The sequence below is a fragment of the Pteropus medius genome, unplaced genomic scaffold (genome assembly GCF_902729225.1).
Source record: "Pteropus medius unplaced genomic scaffold, Ma_sr-lr_union100, whole genome shotgun sequence".
Taxonomy (NCBI): domain Eukaryota; kingdom Metazoa; phylum Chordata; class Mammalia; order Chiroptera; family Pteropodidae; genus Pteropus; species Pteropus medius.
Genome location: NW_024349802.1, coordinates 2,336,756 through 2,356,097, shown reverse-complemented (window position 1 = coordinate 2,356,097; position 19,342 = coordinate 2,336,756).

The following is a 19,342-nucleotide window of genomic DNA, read 5'->3' as shown; positions in this document are numbered from 1 at the left end:
AGAGCCACTCGGGGCCAGACTTCTTCGGAGCTTGAGGTTTGAACTCCTGTTTATTTGGATATGGCACCAAATGAAGAATTTTCTTTATGTTCTAGCAGTTTCTGAAACACCAGCTGTTCTAAATTTGGTTTAAAACATTTGTTAGAGTTACCAATAAATGAAAGAGAGAAGGAACTGAGCTGGCTTTGCGAGAGGAAAATGCTCTCAAGTTTCCTTAAACAAGTCAGGCCTTCCTTCTAGATGGGTTTTACACTCCAGGTTGTCTTCTGGGGACCGTCCCCATGCAGGCCCCGGAGAGGGTTTTCCACGCGCCCCTCGGGCATGTCCGCTGACCCGAGGCGGGAGAGCGGAGGGCGGGTCACCGTCGGCCCTCCTGCCCACTCAGCAGGAGGAGCGCCGGCCTTGGGCCGGCCGCTGGTGGCGTACGGGGACCTGTCAGGACCCTGTGAGCATCTTCGCGATGGACGAGTGAGCCGCCGACGAGCCGCCACGGGAACGGAATCCCTTGGCGAGGAATGATGGCGACGCCTCCGTCTGGAGGAGACCGTGAGCCTCCGCCGGACTCGGCAGGTCCAGAAAGGCAGGGTCCTCTGGCCCGAGGACCCCCGTCCTCCACCGTCCCCCAGAGAGCGAGCGGAGCAGAGGCGCCCCGAAACGCTCCATCAGGAAACGTGGCAGTGACCATCGTGCGTGCACTGTGCTCCGGTGTCCAGGTTCCTGGTCCTCCTCGGTCCTCCCTTTTCACAGAACGTGGGACAGAATCACAGCGGTTCCGAAACAGCGTGGAGTCTGAGCAAACACCCTTGACGGCAAGTGTCGAGGGGCGGCCGCATCTCTCTCCCGCGAACGGGAGGCCCAGCATAGGGACTTCTGCGTTCTCGACCCACGTGTTAAATGGACCACGCCCCCCCACCTCAGGCCCCTGCTCGCGCCGATCCCGCTGTCACCAGGGGCCCTTCCCCTCCCTCCTCACTTGTGTCCCAGATGGATCCTCCCCAAGCGGCTTTGACCCCAGAGCTCCATTTTTAGAGTTGGCACTACGTGAACCCTCCCAGATGCAACCCTCGTCTCTACCTAGACCGGACATCTCTTGGGGGTGAGGACTCTCGGGTCCCACGGCCACTGGGACAGGCATCACGCCCACAGGCGACTCCACAGGTGGTGGTGGACGAGTTGACACCACCAGGAAATGCATCGCCAGGTCCCACTTCAGAAGTCTCCTGAGTGAAAACGCTCTTTCACAAGGCGTTATAATATGTCACGGTGAAAAAAAAAAAATACGTTTTCCAAGACCCAGTGAGGTGTGCGAAGTGAGGGCTGAATGTAAACCAGAACCATATTGCGGGCCCCTTGACATTTCCAAAATAGTGACCAATAAAAGCTGCTATTTATGCGTGCCCTACTGGTGACACTATTAAATCTTTTGGCTGCACTGTTCAGGGAGGTTACAGGCGGGAAGCAGTGTGAATTGGAACCGTGTCTAAATTGGAATTTTATCTGGCACCATTTGGCTTAAGCTTGGATCGCTAACCCTTGGGTTTTACTCATACTGGAATTATTCAAAAGAGGGCTCACTGCTGTGTGGCATTTTTTAAAAGTGTATACGAAAAAAAAAGAAAGAAAGAAAGAAAGGAGAGAAAGAGCGAAGGGAAAACTTGGGCATGTTGCCCACACGTGTATTTTGTTTGGAAAGAGCTGTTCCCCTAACGTGGGGAACGCAAAGGAGATGTAATTTATTAGCATTTCAAAAGTCCTCGTGGCCGCAGAATGGGCAAACGGAGAAGCTGTGATTAATCTAGATCGAAAGCCACATTTTGTTTATTAGACCCCTAAACAAGCCAACCTACATCTTCGGTAATTGTTCGGACTTTTTCTCCTTCCCCCCGCCTCCAGAAGTGACAGAGAAAAATCTATTTCTTGGCTGAAGTAATCTCAGAAAAATTAATATCATTTTTCATATAAATTTGTTTGGGGAAACTTGAAACTAAAGCATAACCTATTGATTTCATTATTTGAATTAACTCTAAGAAATCCTACAGCTGTTTGCTGTCAAAATTTAAACCTACTGACCGTTTTCAGCTGGGCACTTAATATACATTTCACTCGTGGCTCAGAGTTTTAACACAGAAGAACATGCTCATGCAGCAGGGGCTCGGCCCCCCCTCGGACGCTTGAGAGAGACAGAAGGAGTAACAATTAGCAGTTTTGTTTTCCTGGGCTTGAAAGTTTTTCCTGGGCTGCTTCCAAGACTCCGGTTCCTCATTTCTGACCCTTTCGGAGTTTGGAATCAACCGACCCCGTTCCCTTCCACGAGAGTGTCAAGTGTAGAATAAAAAATCACATCACATCGTTTTTCATCATGGCCAGATGAGGTCTGAGTGGAGGAACAAGCAACAGGAAAGGGAGAGCATCTGAAAAATTGGCTCTGCGAGCTGGAATGAGATTCTGCTCGAAGGGGCCACTTTTTTTTTTCCCCCTTTTCTTCCAGAACAGGCAGGTTGTAGACAGATCTGGGTCTTAGCCTGTCACCCCAAGGGCCCCAGCGTCAGGGAACCGTGATGGAACACCGTTCGCTCGTGCAACATCTGTAACACATAGAGCGAATTATTAATAGCCCAATATGCCAATCTGCCACTGTGCATTTTTGACATAGTAGGGGCCAGGAGCACGGAAGTTTAGCAGCTCAGAAATGAAAACGGTGCTCCCGATGAAAATTAAACACAGGTGCTTTGAGTTCGAGCGTTTGAAAGTGAACATCGCTGGCTGTTTGGGGCGGGCGGGCGGGGCGCGGAGAGGCCAAAAGCGGCCGCGCTTCCAGCCCCGCCAAACGGTTGATAGAGCTAATCTGCCGCGGACGTGGCCATCGGCGTTATTTACGTCACGCTGTGTCACTTCATGCCAATGTTGCTGACACTGGTCATGCCCCCAGCAGCAGCATAGGACGCCGCAGCTGACCACAGGCTGGGAGCCTGTGGCTTAAGAAAAAAACGAAACCGAAGCCTCCGCACAGATCGAAGCCCCGTGTCGCTTCCCCCTAAGGATCAGCCACCACTCAGAGCGTCCGCGACAGAACTTCTCTCCTTCCAGAGACGACTTCGCCCTGGTTCTCCCCTCCTCACTTTCTTTTTCTAAGTGATCACAAACCCTTGCGTTCATGGCGCACAAATTAACGCACAGGAGCACCCCTTTTTTTTCTCCTGGATCTTGAGCTCCTTAACTGCCTGCGTCCTGTACCCGGCCGTGGCACCGGCAGCCTTCCCTTTGAGACCACTTGGCTCGGCGTCTGCAAACTGGAAGCTACGCCTGAGCTCCTGCCGCGGGGTTTTAACCCCCTCCCCCTGGCTTTAGTCCACCCTGACGTCACTGCTCCGGGGACCGGCGGGGATGGTCAAGGTCACAGATTAACCCAGAGGAACCTCACACGGGCCCCGGGCCCCAGGCCCTTCCGGCCCTGTCCTAAAAACATGCGCTTCAGGGGCGAACCCAATACCTGTGGGAAAAGCACCGTTCTGCAGGGCGGGGGGGCGGTGTCCTGAGACAGGCCCACGTGACTCTAATCCCATGGGGCAAGACGACACCTCGAGAACAGTGCAAGCAGGTGTGCCTTTTACGAGTACCCATCTGCCCGATGGGTCGGCGGGACGTGCCACCCGGGGAGAGAGGCCCAGCTGGGGGACGTCCAGCTCGGGGCACGCACGCGGGGCAAGGGCTCTGCCAGGATGGGACCGTGGGCGTGGCCGTCTGCCCCGTTTCCTGTTGTCACATGGCGAAGGGATGAGGGAGCTGTCTATGGTGTCTCTTCAGAGGGCGCCAGTCCCGTTAACGAGGGCTCCATCTCCGTGGCCTAATCACCCCAACAGCAGCACCCCGGGAAAAGTGGCCGTCCCTCTCCAAGGGGACTGACCGCTGCCTTCGCACGGGCCAGTCACTTAGCTGCTTCTCTTCCCACAGATCGCTGGGCGGGTGGTGGTGAGCGAGGCTGGGTTAGTCGCGGACAAGGAGCTCACATTTCTCCTCACGTGAGCAGAGGCGACTCAGATCCCAGGGGAGTGTCCCTGGATGTGCTCGCTCTGCGTCCTCACCGACCCCCTGGAAACGCAGCACGCGAGGGGCGCCTCTCACGAACACTGGGGACCCGCGGGGCTCAGGGGCACGTGGTCTCCGGTTCCCGCCAGGAACGGGGCTTCCCCCTGTGACCAGGGCTCCGTTCACCTCAGATGCGCACCACGTGCCAGCCCCGCGCGAGGGAGGGGACAGCGGAAGGCGCTCGCGGGCCGGGGAGAAGGGTCTCAAAGCAGCAGCTCGGTGCGGGTGGCCCTGCAGGGCAGGGGCTCCCGTGTTCAGGAGGAGAGGTCGCGCCATCGGCGCACTGTGCAGCACGGCTTACTGGGCTTTGTCCCTTCTGTGTATTTTTCTTCTTCCTTCATTTTTGCCGGTTCGGTCAAGTTACTAGTCACTCTCGCTCGACACGTCGATCTCTGCACTTTTATTCCACTCTTGGTCACCTTCCGTGTCGGGCGCCTGGTTCCTGTCCCCGCCCGCCCGCCGCCCTGTGCCCAGGGGCTAGCGGGGCGGACCCATCTGCACAGCTCCAGCTGGAAGTTAGAGGGGCTCGTGGACCTGCCACGTCCCACCCGCACTCCCTAAAGCAGGACCCCGGCTCCCGCCAGGCACCGCCTTCACACCCGCTGGCCTGTTCTCCTGGCTCCGTGTCCTGCTCGCCCTGCATCCTCTGGGCACGCCTGGGTCGGCAGCAGCACCGGAGTCCCCGATTCCTGGGGCGCTGTGACACCTGGAGCGCGCTCGTCCCTCCCGGCCATCTCTCAGAGATCCCAGTTTGGACGCGCCCCCTCTTCCCTGGTGGGACTGCCGAGGAAACCACCATCAGACAAATATGTCTCTAAAACGCTGTAAAAACATCTTCGAAGTCCTTCTCTCGAAAGGTATTTTATCCCTCCGTTTCCTCTGCGACCCCTCAGTTGCTTTCTCTACCCGCTCGTCCCCAGACGAGGCCCTGGGAATGACTCATTTCCCCCTTCGCAGCCCCCCACTCATTCCTAGGGCTGTTGGGTAATTTATTACTTTATTTCAGGATTATTATTAGAGTTTCCTTTGCACTGCATCTCCTCTGTTTCGAGAAGCTCGTGCGTCTCCAGGCAATCTGCCATCGCTCATTTAGATTTAACCACAGCACACAAGACGCATCTGGCAGGGGCCTCCCCTCCTCAGCGTGCCCGTCACGACACCCCCGTTCCGGGACGATCGTTTGCACATAACAATATAAAAATTAACAAGCAACATCACCGCTTTAGCCCAGCGAGGGCACGTCCGCTGTCAGCTCCTTCCGGCTGTCAGCCCGGTGAGCTCCCGCCCAGCTCCGTCCACTTCTCACCGTTTTTCATAAATGACCAAGTTAAAAATCGCTGATTATATACCATCTAGTCATTACTGGGATTATCGGTTTTGGGGGTTTGAGTGCGGCCCGGAAGTTATGAAGAGAGTTCTCAGCGAAGGCCAGGGCGCATCTGCCAGAGCTTCTGATCTGGGCATTGTGCTCGGCAGCTGGAAGCAGGAATTATCTTTCGGTTGGGAGAGAATCGTGAACGGAGCCTGAATCCGTCGTTTGGTTGTCCTTGGCTCTGAAAAAAAGACTCTCTACTCTGTTTCAGAGTTTGGGTGCAGCTTGGCAGGATTTCCAGTCCTGCATAATCAATTTCCTTTTTCAAGGTGTCGTAAAATCAAGTATTAGAAGAGATACGCTCTGGGCGAATGATGTGTTTGGGCCACGATCCGATCTGAAACGAATCACCTTCACTTGAACTCGCAAGCGAAGAATCGTGTTTTGATCCTAAAATGACAGACAGGTCTAGGCGGTTCGAGACCCCAGATATTCCCGGAGACGCGGCTCCGAAAGCAAGTCCCTCGAGGTGGCGCTGCGGGTGCCGGCCGGGCCAGGCAGGGGTCTCTCAGGCCCACACCGCGGCTGGACATCGAGAGCCTTCCCTCTCTCCCTTCGGAGAGTTCCCGCGAGGAAGAGCTCGGTTCGCGTGCCCTCCGCTCTCCGGGCCGGTGTCCGCCAGCCCAACTGGTGACGCGCGCTCCCTGCATCGGAGGCTCGGTGCTGACTGCGGCCGCCGTGCGTGCACCAAGCAGGGTCTGAGCTGGCAGCAGGTGCGATCCCCTGCGTTCAGGGGCACGGCGATCGAAGCCTCCTCACAATTCAACCGGATCGCCACCGACGAAACAGCGTGGACCACACGAAAACCCTCGCCCATGGACTCGCCGGTTCGCGGTGAGAAGCAGAATTGAGCAGACGGCAGCCTGGGCGCGACTTTGCCCATGCGACCGGCCCTCACGCACCTCTGCCCCCCGGTCCCCCGGTCCCCCTGCCCGCCCAGCGGAGTGGCAGCCCCCACACAGCCCTGACGCAGGCTCTGACGCCGCGCGCGAGCAGCGATGTCACGTGCCGACACACGGTACCCGCGGCAGACTCCGCCCCGCGCTCTCCTGGTGGCTGGTGACACAGAATTGCCACCGAAGTCCCTTTTTACTGTTTCGACTGAGGGGCGGCTTTCCGCATCGCTAGATTTAGATGTCAGTGATTCGCTTTTTAACAATCATTTGATTACCATGCAGCGGTGCAACACAAACGTTAGTGTGACCAAGACAAAGAGTGCCACGTGACACAAACCGTGTGGGGACAGGCGAGCTATGCCGAGTGAGCCTTCTCGAGACAGACTCCGCCCTTGTGCACAGACCGTTTAGGAAGCCAAAGGGGCTACTATGAAACTCGAATTATTCTAACAGTTCGCATCTGTGCCATGGACGCAGATAAAATTGTACGATTGCTCCCTTTCTTCTGAAACTACAGTTTCGTAACTGCCGGAACCATCTGGGGGTCTAAGGACCCCAGGGTACGAGGGGCCCACGGTGCCGTCCCCTTCAGCTGCCCACCTCCAAGTCCTGCATCTCTGGCTGGGGCCATGCCTGTTGAGCCAGCCCTGCAGCCCGCTGGACCCCGGACCTGGAGGCCGCCTGGCCTGGGAGTCCCAAGGCCACCTGCCGCTCGTGATCAGCAGAGCCAGCTCCGTCTCTGCCCATCGGGAAGCCAGACGAGGTCCCTCATCTCTCCAGTGACCAAACGTGGCTCGCTCCGAAAGCTTTTTCTTGTACTGATAGCGCCGGGCCTCTCGGGCAGAGTCTGCGATGGTCACCTAGGAGCCTCGCTAAGGGTGCCCGAGGCCCCGCCTCCTCTTTATCGGCTTTCCCTGGCTGAGTCCGGAGCAGAAACTACAAAAGGTTTTGTCCTTTAATAAGCATTGGTATGTATTTCAATATCACCGTCCTTCTGTGAATAGGAAAAAAAAAATTGCAAGATATTTATGCCAAAAGCTCCGTTTGCTAAAGCCTTCGGAAATGTCCTCGCGGCCCACAGCGTCTTAGGTTTCTCCTTTTGGATCACAGATAAAATGGGAAACCTGTTTTTTATATTAAACGTTTCCAGAAGGGAAGAGAAAATCATGTTCTCTTGCAAATCTTAAGGCACCGTGGGCAAGAATCGTTGGCGTAGTCCAGAGAAGGCCGGAGTATTCCCCAGCGGCCCCGTCCTCCCAAGCCCTGCGCTCTGTTTCCCCCCGTCCTTGACCTTTTCACCGCAGGCAAGGTCACCCAGAGACGGTCTCTAAGTGACACCTGCCCCCCAGGCTCTGAGCAGGAAGGAACAGGGCAGCAGCGGGAGGTGGAAAGCCCCTTCTGCGTGAGTTCATGGGACAGCTGTGACATCAGCTGGAGAAGAGGAAGAGGAAGGAGCAGAGCTGGAGGACGGAGAGGCCAAGGAAGGGCCAGGCCGGCCAGGGCCCCGCGGCCCCGGCCCCCCGTGAGCCAGCAGACAGCAGAAGGGGGCGTGGCGGGCAGGAGAGGCTCGAGGTTCACGCCCCTGGATCCCGCCTCAGCTTTTTTTGACGCATTATCTGGTTTGTCAAAAAAAAGAAAAAAAGGAAAAAAAAACCCACATTTATTCCATGAGAAAGAAAAACTTTGGCTGAATTGTTTGAGTTAGCAAGGCTCAGTCCAGCAGTTTCCAAGGGCTTTGAACTTAGATTCTTTTATGGTTTTATAATCTCGTTCTTTTGGAAACCTCTCCGAGTTCTGTCCCGGCACGGAAGAATAATGGATTACCGTTCCAAGATGTTTTTATGACAAGATGATTTCCTCCCGGAGTTTGAGGTAAATTATGAGGTTGAAAGTCCCGTTGCATCCTGAAAGCTCTAATATTTCATATTCATATCGAGGGCTGTGCAGCTTCCAAACTCTGTTTCGTACGTTTTCCCGTTTCGTCCTCCCTAACGCATGGGGGGCGGGGCACAGGAAACATAATCTTTCTTCGCTCCACTGATAAGAAACTGAGACTCGACGCTGCCAAGGGCCTGGCCAGGACCCCTCAGGTAAAGGGCTCCCGTCTGGGGCTCAGAGCTCTGCCCACGAGCCCCCCCACTTCCCACTGCACTGCCCAGAACGTGTTCCCACATCTCTCAGAGGGAAGCCAAGTTTACGGATCTGCATCCGACACCCTCATGTCACAGACCAGGACACTGAGGGCCAGAGACCCCTGGAGGCCCACGCGCCAGAGCCCCCGGAAACCCACACGTGTTTCCAGTGGGCTGTGGTCGCAGAGGAATCCAGACCCCAGCTCTGAGCCCTCGGCTGCCTGCTGCGCCTCTGCCCCGAGCACACGGTGTGTCTGCCAAGAGTCATTTGTTCTATTACGGTTGGCGATCAATACAGAACCTGGAATCTCCTTTGTTCTTTCCCGTCTTCCCGCCAGTGCCTTAAAACAGAAGCACATCCGCGTTGGTGTCGTGACTGTCACTGAGAAAATGCCCACGCTCCTCGGCTGGGGAGGGGAGATGCTGAGTTAAAATAGTCTTGCACATTTCAAACAGCAACTTGCGAACAAAAGTGGCCTCGCTCAGGCGGGGCGGGGCTGTGTGGGGCACCGGCGGCTCTCCTTGTCCTGGAAGCGCTGGCTTCAGGCACTGTGGGGGTGTCAGGAGGGGACAGTCATGTGAGCAGGGCTGCTCCTTGAGCGGCTCCGAAGGTGGGTGCCTGTGTTTTTCTCGTTCCTTCACGCACCTCTCCTTGTCACAGAATTACTGACAATCAGCAACATGTTTGCAGGAGCAACATTTTTCAACAGTGCAGAAGAAATAAAGACTGTACGGTCACGAAGGGCCCAAGGACCCTCACTGCTTTGGTTCGGATGATGAGCAAAACGAAGGAATATCAATCAGACTGGATTAAAGAAAAAGACGTAGCATTCTATTACTGGGTTTATAGCTGCATATAAAATCCAAGTGCGCTGCTCACACAGACTCACTCTCCTCCATTCGAACCCCCAATAAAGGGGAATTCCTTCAGTTTAAAGATCGTGATGCTCACCTTTAAGCTTTCATAACTGTTTGAGTGGAGAAAATTAAAGCGACATAACCATAGCCATTACTTTCCAAAAGAAAAAATAAAGAAAGAAATATGAATCTTTTGCAAAGGGCAGGAAAATGTATTTCCTGGGCTTGGCATGTAAATATTTGCTCTCTAAAACAGGGTCTTATTTTGGCAGGGGTGCCGGGCAGGACCCATGGGCCTGGGGCGTCGAGTGGGCAGAGCGCAACACCACGGGGGAACCCCCCACCCCGCAGGCTCGGTCCCGCCAAGGAGGCCGGCCCACCGGCAAGCTGTGATGAGGACCTCCAGCTACACCCAAACAAACGAGCCTGCCAAGAATATTTTTTTCTCTTATTCCTAACTTTCCCATAAAAAGATTCAGGTAAATGTAGCATGACGAGCCAATTTAAGCCAATTTCAAAGTTATTTGAGTAATTGGTTATTAAGATAACAGTCTCAAATTTCAATTCAGCAATTATTGTCTTAAAGAGGCAGGCCCAGGCATCGGGAGAGAAGCAGTTGTTTTAAAGTGAGATAGTGTGGTTTCCTGGGGAGAAAGGTGGGACCCTTAGCGGGGAGGGCCACCGCTGGGGACATTGCCCCTTCTCCCCAGGGGCCTCGAGTGCCCGTGAGGAAGTTTCCAGAACACAGCCAAACTGCGTCCAAACACAGATGCCGAAATGGCAGAGTCGCCCTGGTTAGTACGAAGACCCGAAGGTTGGCGATCTCTCCATGTCTGTCTCACACATGTGCACACGTGAGCAAGTCCTCACCCTAAGTCGAGACCCACAAAGGGACCTCTCCCTGTGCCCCCAGGAGACAGCAGCGCAGCCTCGTGCAAAGTCCCCTGACGGGGGAGATGGCTTTGCCAGGCTTTGCTGGTGGAAGGCCAAATTTGCCTTTCTAATGAAGGATGGAATTACGTCCAAAAACACAAAATGCTTAGCTGAGTCCCAGCTAATCAGCCCCCTAGGATAGATGTCTGGGACCGATTACTGTGAGCTACTAGGTGACCACTGAGTCCTGGGGTGACTTTTGACTCCGGTCGTACAAATGTTTTGTTTTGTTTTGTTTTGTTTTTCAAATGGAAATCCTTGATCCTGGATAGGACTAGGGAAGCCATTCATCAAGAAAGCAAAGTGACCTTTTAAGCAATGCAAAATGATACCAAGATTTACCACTGCCTGTAAACAGGTCTTGAGAATCTGGGTGCCAGGCCTGGTGTCTTCCATGAACCGACTCGTTTACCTCTTGCAGTGGTCCTGGAGGGAAAGGGATCATAAGGAGGGGACACTGAGGCTCAGGGGGCATAAGTAACCTTCCCAAGTTCCTGGGCGTAGTCGTAGGTGGGGGGTGGGGGCGGAAGACAGCCCAGCTCCAAGCACCGAGCTCGGAGTCACTACGCTAGGTTGTCACTAGAAGATAGAGCACCCAATGGCCCATTGTCTCCCAGGAGCTAATCTAAAGAGAGGCAGGCGACAGCTGTTTCACGCACCCGGACATTCATCCAGTCATTGGGCGTCCAGTCACTGGGTGTCCAGTCACTGGGTGCCTCCATCAGGCAGGCAAGGCTACTCCGAATTAGCAACGAAGCCGCACAAAAAGCAGAAGTCGTTCAAAAATAAACACCGGCAGACAGGCAATGCAATTTCGAAAGTCACTATTCATCGCTGAGGACAGGTGGGGAAAGGTCTCCATGTCAGCAGATCTCGCCTCCCGGGAGCCCGTGGGGTGCACTGTGCCCTTCCAAGTTCTCCCCACACTGATCGGGCCCCCAGGTTCGAGGCGGACTGCTCTGTAGAAGGGACGGTCTCGGCGGAGCGCACGGGTGACCCGAATGCGTCTGCTGGACAAATGACTGTTCTCAGTTGCCCCGAGCAGCCTGGCTGAGCACAGAGACGGAGGGAGGTGAGGGCAGGAAGGGCCTGTGCGCTGCCTCCTTGCTTCTCGTCACTGGCCCCGGGAGCAGACGTTTGTCATCAGACAAAACGCTTTTCGGGCTACAGTTACACCAGCTGGGGCGTTTCCCAGCAAATTCCGAACCTCGCCAACGGCTGTACCCACGGGTTACACTCACTGTTCATCCTCCTGAACTCACGTCTTTGGGAGTTTCTTGTCTGATTTAAGTTTCCCCAGACAAGGATGCCGTAGTGTGAATTATGGGACAGACATTTCCCGAGGAAGGGAAGTGGCCAGATATGAGAGCTGGCCGGGCACAGCTTCCGGTCACCTGGTCTAAAGTCTACAAGATTTAGGTGGTTTAGAGAGAGCACGTGGTCCTTACGACTTATGCCCCCTCTTTAAAAAACGCCTTTGCAGAGTATTAGACCCAAAATGCCCTCGAGTATCACCGATTTACTCTAGTTACTTCCAAACTTGTTTGCCGTGCAACTGTTTTGTTCATGGTCTGTGGACAGGAAGGCTACCAAGTGACACACAGGCACACAATCCCAAAGTGACTCCAACAGTGAATGGTGCCACCCCACCACCTGCGGTGGCCGGTGGAAGGGCTCGCTGCGGCCCCTAGGACCCTTAGACCAGCGAGCAGGACACTGGTCTCATCCACTGTCCCTCTTAGTGAAGAGGAAGCCGACCTCGGTGGAGAAGCCAGAGCCTCAGGGACGGGGGCGGGCAGTGGGCTGGGCGCGTGGACCTGGCCGGCCAGGGCTCTGGCCCCTGGCTTCCTCAGCTCCGTCCTCCCCGGCCTTTCTCGGCCTCAGCACCTTCGCACCTGCATCCGGGGAGCAGCGTGCAGGCCAGGGCTTCCCGGGGCCCAGCCCCGCGGCCTCATGTCCTCTCCCTACGCCCACTCTCTCGGCAAGCCTGGGAGGGAGCACTGACTGCTCAGGGCCACCTGCCCTGGGGTTTAGCTTTCTCCTTGCAGAGAGGCTGGTCTCTTCCATTCCTTGGTAGAGGGACGAGTCCCCTGACCATGGCTGGAGGGTCCCAGACTCCAGCAGCCTCCAGGCAAAGTGACAGACAGGATTTCAAGAACGTGGGGCCAGGAGGACGAGGCTCAGCTCAATGGCCCAGCACCTGGCCTGCATCCCAGGGGACCGGGCCTCATACACCCACCTCACGGATGAGGGGAAGAAGCCCCTGCAAAGCCTCGTGTCCGAGAGGTGGGCCGGATTGCTGCCTGGACTGACAGTTCTGCCAGAACTGTGCCAACGAAAAGGCCACCTTGTGGCACAATCTCTCACCATCTTGCAGGAGGACCAGGAAGGCCCCAGGTTCTGGGGCCGTGGGCCGAGCTCTCACAGTGTGAGACCCACAGCATCAAGCTGAGGGGGCCTCAGCCTCACCCCACCCACTGCCACGGCTGCAAGGATGTGGACGCCTGTGACCTGCAAATGGGGACATCGGGATACGACAGACAGCCGTGGGAGACATGGGAGGGTCCGTGTCCCAGCGGACGGCTCCGCAGACGGAAGGTCCCAGCCCGGTTCACGCCCAGCCCCTTCGGGCCACGAGGGTGCAGGGCGAACAAGTACAATTCAGCGTGGCTTCTCCGCCGAGGGGACCTTCTGGAGGCCATCGGTGTGGCCGGAGCAGAAAAGCAGCCCTCTGCCTTCCTTCACTCCCCAGGGGCCACTGGGACATGGCCTCATTGGAGGGACGCGGCCCAGTTGGAGAGACGCAGTCCTGTTGCATGGAGGGTCACGGTCCTCTCGGACAGACCTGGTCGAGTGACAAGGACGCTCTGTGGCCTGCCTGGAGGACACACAGAAGAACCCCACTCGGGCAGCCAGAAGACGGGACAGGTGCTTCCAGAAGGCACAGGTGTCCACATTCGCTCCAAGGCCGTTCCCGCCAGCTCCCCCCGCGGTCACCGGCGGCCCTGGCCTGGTCAGCCGTGTGGCTCAAGTCCGATGTCCTTCTTTCAGTGACATCGATTGACATGGATGATATAAAGCTCTTCTCGGGCGGGCGGGGAGCATCCAGGTGAATCGTTCCCTCGATAGCCCACCTGGCGCCTGCCTGAATAGCAGCCATTCGAAGGCCCGCATCCGCCCGGCCGGCAGCACGCAGCGTCCAGCCCGTGTTTCTCCTTTAAGGGCCCCCAGAGACTTCCCGGGCTGTGGCGGGACCTCAGCGAAGAGGGCCACCTCTTACAGGCGGCCTCCCAAGGTGGGCGGCCTGACCCCAGGGAGGCCCTAGGGGCCAGGGCTGGGCATCCTCAGCAGAGGCCCTGGATGCTCGCGGCTGCTGAGGACACAGGAGGCCCCGGCTGAGCTGCGCCTGGTCCAGGCGCCTGGGACCTCGGGGGCGTTGAGTGGCGCTGAGGAGGAGGAGGAGGTCTAATGGGGAGCCGGAGGCTGCGCGCACTGAGCCTGTGCGTGACCACGGTGCAGGGGCTCTGCCCGCGTCACGTCCTGGGCAGGGCGAAGGGCAGCAGCTCCAAGGACTTGCAGCAGCCTCACCTCGTCCCTGCAGCAAAGGTGGCTCTTCCCACCCAACTCAGGTGCCATCCCAGAAGCAAAGCCCGCGGGATCCCGCCGAACGGGACGTGTGTGGCCCAGGTCAGCCATGCTGGCTGAGTAGCCCATCTTTTAACATCAAAGCGAATGTTAAAACATTGACTGTTTAAAGCACAAGATGCCTAGTGTCCACCAGGAGCCAGACCCGCAGCGATCGCTTCCATCTTTCCGATTTGTTCCGACAAGGGTGCAGGTGACGTTGACGGGTGCCTACCACGGGGACAGCGGGCCTGGAGCCCCGGCGCTGGGCTCTACGCTTTCACTCCTGCGGGGGTGCTAAGATGACCCGCCCCAGCTGTGGCCACGAGGAACGGCCCGTGTCACCGGAGGAGGACCTGGAGACGAGGGAGGCCAGCTGCCCCCCGTCTCACCCTCGCGGCGCTCAGGGCACGGCTGCTGCTGGGGGCTAATGAGTCCCCAGGTGGTCTGAGGAGGCGGTGCCCCGCCTGGAGCCCCAGCCACTCTCCCAGGTGTGCGGGGCCCAGGTGACAGCCCCAGGGAAAAGAGAAAATTGCAAAATTGTTGCTGCTAAATCAGCCCCATTAAAAATGGCAATTATCCTCACTTTCCGTGTAAGCAACAACCCCTCAGGCCGGTTAATGAGACGACCTCCCCTGTTCTTGGCCACTTCCTACCCAGGTCACCCTTGGCCATTTCAGGGTTCTCACGACTCACAGTGGACCCAGGTGGAGGAGGGTTGTGGGAGGGGCCGCTCCTCATGGGCGGTGCTGGTTCATAGACACCCCCAGCCCGCAGCATGTCGCCTCCCTGGGGAGCACCGGTGCTCCGTGACTAAGGGGCCGTTCCTGGGGCCTGCGGAGCAGTGCGGGATGAGCCAGGCACCGGCTCTGGGTCCGCCATGGGCCAGCTCTGCGGGGTGGGCTCAGTCTCTTCGCCTGTGAAATGGGGTCACCGTAGAGCTGACCCTACGGGGCTGAGTGCCAACTCCCCCTCATCAAGTTCAGCACTCGGGAGAGCTCAAAAGATGCTCCTCGTTTCTGCGTCTGGACGCCCCGTGGGGTCCAGTCCCCCCTCTGCACACTGTCCCCACTACACCCGCTGTGAACTGCTTGGGGCCAAGCTCTGCGCTCATTAATTTATTATCTGTCGTTGATTTAGTCAGCTAACGTGTACGGTGGCCAGAAAAGACATCTTCACTGTTCGTGAAGTTTATACGCCAGAGTGAAGACATTAAACCAAAAAATAAGGTAGAAGCTGAACCGTGCGGGTTGGGTTTGTTTTTGTTCAATCACCAAAAATAAAAGCAGCTTTCGATGCTGGTTAGAGGGTGGAGAGCCGATTCACTTCCCATGACCTGCGCCTCGTAAACTGGACAAACACCTCTCTGACCCGGTCTAAAGTCATCAAAATAGCAACAGCCTTGTGTCAGAGAGAATGCCAACCTCGTACGTTTATCCAAAGAAAGAAAGAAAGAAAAGAAGGAGAGAGAAGAGAGAGGAGAGGGAGGAGGAGGAGGAGAGGGAGGAAGGAAGAGGAAAAGGAGGAAGAAAAGGAAAAGGAAAGAGGACGGAGGAAGGAAGAGGAGGAAGGAAGAGGAAGAGAAGAAGAAAAAAGAGGGAGGGAGGAGGGAGGAGGAGGGGAGGAAGGAAGCCGGCTCTGTACGTAGTTTCTATTTGAAGCATCATTGGTAGTGAAACGATGAGAAACTCCTCGTTTCCGGGGAAGGGCAGCGTATCAAAGTGGTAGAATATTCCTGAGGCACTAAGATCATAATTATAAAGACCGTAGGAAATAATTACATCGCGACGCGCTGAAATTCGTGGATTTGGGTTTAGGTTTCCTGTGACTGGAAACAAGACTAGACTTTAAGTGGAAAAGCATGACCAGGTCCCCCAGTCTGGTGGGGATGGGGGCGGCTGCTCTTTCCCTTGAAAGCCCCCCTGAGGTCGACGCCGTGGATCGTGTGAGGACGACCTAGGCGGCAGGTGGTCAGACCAGCACCGCGTGGTGGCAAAGGCCACTGCACGCCAACCACGGCGACGCTCCTGGCACCGGTCGAGACCGGGACCAAGCCCGCTGGATGGGCAGACAGCCCCCAGCCCACGGCCTCCTTCTGGGCCTCCTGGGGGTGGGGTGGCTGCTGTCCTTTGTCCCTGGGGAGGAAACCGCCCGGCTGTACGAACATGTGGGTTTGGACCCCGTGGGAGAGTAATGGCAGAAGGGCCGGGCCAGCGTGGGCACGGGGCGAGAGTCTGACCCTCCGCGGCAGCCGTGACCGTGAGGGTGACACATGCACCCCTGTTAGAGGCCAGACTCTGTCCTCCAAAGTGACATGCCGGAGCCCAGCCCTGGCACCTGCTGTGTGACCGGGGCGGGAAGCAGGGTCTTTGCAGACGCAGCGAAGTGACTGTGAGGTCAGTAGGGTAGGCCTGCATCCCATGTGACTAACGTCCTCACGAGAAGAGAAGCCATCGCCCTGTGAGGACACAGACACGGGAGAAGTCGGGTGGGGACGGAGGCGGAGACTGGAGCAACGCATCCACAAGCCAAGGGCTGTGGACAAACGCCCAGCCACGAGGAGCAGGAGGGACCCTGCCCCGCCGGCCTCGGGGGCGCGGCCTGCCGACACCCGGATTTCTGACTTCCGGCCCCAGAGCTGAGGGACGACACAAGCCTGTTGCTTTAGGCCACCAGTTTGCAGCGCTTTGTCCCGGCAGCTCTGGGAAACAGCACACACTCTGACCCTCAGATTATTCGTCTGTAAGAGAAGAACGTATTTCCCCTGAGAGCGCACGAGTCTTTAATGTCCCCGTCCCTGAACGAAGCTGCTTTGCCTGTAGAGAGGACCGTGCCAGCAAGACGGCGACAGACCCAGCGGGCGCCAGGAGAGGGCGGGTCTCGCGTGCGAGGACCCCGGGCTGAGCCTTTGACCCGGACGCGCATGGTGCAGGACGTGTGTGCGACTCTCCGGGGCTGCGAAGAAATTCTTAGAACTCGTTGGCACTTTTAAAAATGTCGTTCACGTCTTTAAAGACAAACTGTCACTGCAGAACAGCCTTAGAGTCGGAAAAAAGGAGCAGCCACTGCAGAGTTCCACGCGCCCCGACCCCGGCGGACAGACCGGTTCTGCTCCTAACGGGCAGAGGCCCGCGGGGATTGGTTATCGCTGACCGAGGGCCGTTCTGCAGTCACAGTTCCTTAGGTGTTCCCTGCCCCAGGAGCCCAGCCAGGATCCCCCATGCTAGCTGTCGTCAGGCCCCCCGAGGCTCCCCACGGCTGTGACAGGGTCTCAGAAATCTCTGCGTTTTTGATGAACTCGAGCGTTTTGGAAAGTACGAGTCAGGATTCGCATCGACGGTCCGTCCCTCCGCTGGGCTCTGTCTGGCTTTTTGTTCCTCGTGATGCTGTTCCTCCTAAGGCGCACAGAGGTAGAGTTTTCGTGCCATCATACCGAAGGCACGTGCTGTCAACATGACGTGTCGCCACTGATGGTGACCTGACCCCCTGCCTGGGGGCCGTTCGTCCGGCGTCTGCGCTGTTGGGTTGCCCTCCCCTCTTTGACAGCAGCTATGTGGGGCCCCCGCTTCGGGGCTGGAGTCTGGGGCCCCCCTGCTTGAAGGAGGAGCAGCTGCCTGTGTCCGTTTTGCCTATCAGTAACTGATATAAGGACGGGCTCACGGATGTTTATTTTAGACTTGGTTTCTAATCCAATACCACTGACTTATTCTGTTGCTTCGGCTGCGTGGAGCTTTCGCTTCGTTTCTGTGTCCCTGTCACATAAACGAGGTATTTGTTAGCAGCTTTATTGAGGCATAATTGATATAAAATAAACAAACAGCACGTATTCCATGTATGCATGTGGGTGCGTGTGGACGTATTAAGACATCCTTACGCCGTCACCACAATCGAGGGGCTGGCACGTCCATCTCCTCCGAGTTTCCTTGCGTCCCTTTGTTTTCTGTTTTTTAAGGAGGACGTGATCGCGTGTAGCGTCACAGCAGTTCCGGGCGGATGGCGCCGTGATTCCGCAGTCGTACGTCCCGGGAAACGGCCAGGGTCCCTCCGTTTCTATTTTTGTGTTTTGGTGGTAAGAACACTTACCCTGAGATCTACGCTTTTAACAAAACGTGAAGTGTGTAAGACAGTATTGTTAATTACACGGGGTGTCGGGGGTCTTGTCGTTCATTTTATTGTACGATTTCGGACACTGTTACGGGCGATAGCCTATGACAGCATCTGCGCCCGCACACGCGCTGGAGGCGTCCGCACGCGATGGGACGCACAAGCATGTGCGCGTGGTGGGTCTCCTCCGGTCTGAATGTCAGTTTTATTCGTGCTGTTGGGTGAGAACACGTTTGGAGATGACCAGCCTAGGGGATCGCAAACTGTCACCGGAGCTGTCGTCGAGAAGCATCTGGTTTCCGGAGTCCGTTCCCCATTCTCCCTTAATCACGGCGGCCCGGGCTCACGCAGCCAGCTTTCCTGAAGGCCACGCCCTGCGTTCGCTGGGGACACCGAGCCCTCGCCAGTGTAGCTCAGGCCCCCGGCCCTGGCGCCCTGACCGCAGCGTGGCGGCCGTAGCTGCGCTCTTTCGGAGACAGAAAATGGAGAACCGGGGGTGGGGGAGACGGGTGCCCGTGGACGGAGGGAAGCCACACCGCAGAGTGAGCGTTCCTGGACCTGGTGGCATCACCCTTGGGACTCCCCGGAAATCTGGGTCTCTCTCTAGGCCAGCATCGCGCTGCGGGCTGTGCCTCGTGCACAGGACCCACGATGCTCAAGCTGCGAGACTCGGCCTCGGCACCCGGGGCTGTAAAATGCAAGGGCGGCCTCCGTCCTGCCGACAGCGTCGTCAGGGGACATTCTCCTTCAGTCACACAATCCGCACATCACGGATGGTCATCATCATCACAATCGACACAGAGCCGCTACCAGGACAAGGTCGCCCTGCCGGGCGTGAGTGCCCGAAACTTCCGAGGGCACGAAAACCTCTCTGTGCTGTTCTCTCCGGGGGAGGCTCTGGGGGCTAGGAGCGGAGGGCCCCGCGTCCCTGCACACTCGGAGGGCCCCGCGTCCCTGCACACTTGTACACAGAGTTCCACAGTGTCGGGAGCCCGAGAGCACGGTGAGGTGGTGGACAGAGCCCGGTCCTCAGGACCCTGCTGCCCGTGACGCACCTCCCCTGCCCTGTGGCTGCGTCACAGGCGGGAACCCCCACTGGCCATTTATTCACTGGCTTCGCTTTGTCCCTCAGGCCGGCGCACTGAGTGCATCACGGCTCTCTGCACGTGGCACAATCTCGCCCTCATTCGCAGACGACCCCTTCCTTCCTTCGTTAAATTAAACGCCCGTCTCTCCTCCCCCGCCCCGTGCCTCCTCCTCGCTCCGCCCCCAGCCCCCGCAGGGCGCGTCCCAGTGTCCCACCTGCGCGCCCAGTGTCCGTGTGCGTCGCCTTGTGC